The sequence below is a fragment of the Octopus bimaculoides genome, chromosome 23 (assembly GCF_046866305.1).
Source record: "Octopus bimaculoides isolate indiv1 chromosome 23, ASM4686630v1, whole genome shotgun sequence".
Taxonomy (NCBI): Eukaryota; Metazoa; Mollusca; class Cephalopoda; order Octopoda; family Octopodidae; genus Octopus; species Octopus bimaculoides.
In genome coordinates this window covers 31,610,708-31,613,207 of record NC_142950.1, presented here as the reverse complement: position 1 = coordinate 31,613,207, position 2,500 = coordinate 31,610,708, and the positions used below count along the sequence as shown (strand labels likewise).

At 35.1% G+C, this 2,500-nt stretch overlaps 1 protein-coding gene across 15 annotated transcripts in view; it reads left to right on the top strand.

Annotated features, from left to right (window-relative positions):
• LOC106870412 (otoferlin) overlaps positions 1 to 2,500 on the top strand; it is a 532,367-nt gene that overhangs the window by 471,747 nt on the left and 58,120 nt on the right. The gene's annotated exons all lie outside the window — the stretch shown is intronic.

Sequence of the window (2,500 nt, the reverse complement as noted above, 5' to 3'; positions counted from 1 at the left end):
ATTCTAGGGCCACCCTTACTACTCCATCAGTCTTTCACTAATGTGTTCTAATCTGTCAAAGTCTTAGGCACTGCACCAATCTCTCCAACACCCAAACCACCACCACCCGTTCACACCCCCTCCGCTCTGTTTCCTACCCTGACCAGCACTTCATCTTCCACAATCACCACCCTCATTATCTCTCTTTATCTCTACCTGTCTATCTATCATTTTGCTATCTGCCTGTCTGTCTGTCAATCTATTCTATCTGTCTGTCTGTGTCTGTTGGTCTATCTATCTATATTTCTATCTGTGTATCTCTCCATCTATTTACCTACCTATCTATCTAGCTATCTATCTATCTATCTATCTATCTATCTATCTATCTATCTATCTATCTATCTATCCATCCATCTATCTATCTATTATATATATATATATATTTATTTATTTATTTGTATATCTTTCTATATATCTAACTGTTTATCTATGTACTTATCTATCTATCTATCTATCTATCTACCTATGTGTCTGTCATTTTAATATCTATCTATTTTTTTCTTTCTCATTCTCTCACTAGCTCTCTCTCTCTCTCTCTCTCTCCCTGTCACTCCCTCCCACTCTCTCTCTCTCTCTCCCTGTCACTCCCTCCCACTCTCTCTCTCTCTCTCCCTGTCACTCCCTCCCACTCTCTCTCTCTCTTTATTAGACCTAAAAAAAAATTACTCATCAACTAACACAACAAAACCACTAACAACACCACCACCACCACCACAACCACCCAGCACACTACAACCCGCAACCGCACCCATGCAATCACACCATCACCACAACCATATTCCAATTTCACTACCATGTCACTGCCTCAAATGCAACAGAAGAACTTTAAGGGAGGGATTTATTTATGAATTTTGGAGGACATTTTTCAGAACAGAATTTTCATTTATATCTCTCTCCATCTATCTCTTTCTCTCTGATAGATACATACACATATGTATATGCATGTGTGTGTACATATATGTGTGTGTGTGTGTGTGTGTGTGTGTGTATAGTAATAATCATCACAGAAAAATGTAATTGGTGTTTTAGGCTTTATATAATATACACGTGTTTCAACAACTTTTGGCAAGTGGAATGTTGTTGCATAAGCCAGTTAGCAATATTATGTAATAGCATATACCCACTTCTTCTGCATTATCAGCAAAAACCATTTTGCTGACGACAATGCCCAGGAAGTAACTATATATATATATATATATATATATATATATCTCTGTTTGTTTTTATGTTCAGTTACAATAAAAACATTTTACATTAATCTGATGGGTTGTTCCATACTTTTGTAGAGTACAAATTTATTATAAACAATTGCAGCGTGGAAGGCATTTATAAGCCATTTAAAATAACACACAAAATCCGTTAGATTCACTTCAACATTTGAATTTAATTTACCAAAATATTTTCGTCGCTTTGAGATCGCGACCTGTTCACTGACAAAATTGTTTTTGTTCCAGCACACGATCTCAGATCAGGTCACTTGCTATGCAAGTACATCTCCGTAAAAAATTTATTATACTTAAACAGGAATGTTGCTGACAGGACTTTCAAGTTTCGGTCAGCTAAGTTATTGTTGGACTGCCAACCACAGTTGCTTAGCGGGCCAAAACTTCAAAATCCCGTCAATAAAATTTTTGTTTGATAATATATATATATATATATATATATATATATATATATATATATATATATATATATATATATATATGTATATATACACATATATATATATATATATATATATATATATATATATATATATATATATATATATATATATATATATTAGTAACACCAATGATGACAACATCGACAATGACAGTGATGGTGGTGATGATGACGACGATGAGGATGATGGTGGTGGTGGTGGTAGGGATGACAACGACGATGACAGTGATGATGGTGATAGTGGTGGTGATGATGAGATGAGATGACGATGATGATGATTCCAATGATGGCAACAACCACAATGTCAACAACCCCACCCCCACCCACAATTTAGATGATGATGATGATGATGATGATATATACTTATCAGTGTCTCTAATAATGCCACGTCATTATTCACCGTTTCTTATCTAAAGCAATTTCCTACCTGTCAAAGGGGCAAATTAATTCCACTTCGTTAGTGTTTTCTCACTTGGTTCTATCTCGTTTATTTACTTCTAGCTTACACTCTTGTCTCTCTTTCTTTTTTTTCTTTAATATTCCTTTTAGTATCTATTTTGTCCTTCTCTCTATCTTTGTCTGTTGTATTATTTGTTTGGCCCCAGACAAAACCCTCATTGAGCAGACTTATAGTACAACCCTTTTCATCCCAAACTACCTGAGACTGACCCTGATTCTATAATACAAGATCCCTAACTTAAAGTACCAGTTATACACTGGGGTCAATGCAATCAACTAGCCCCATTTCCCAAAATTTTCGGCCTTATGGCTATTGTAGAAAGGATCATTATTATTA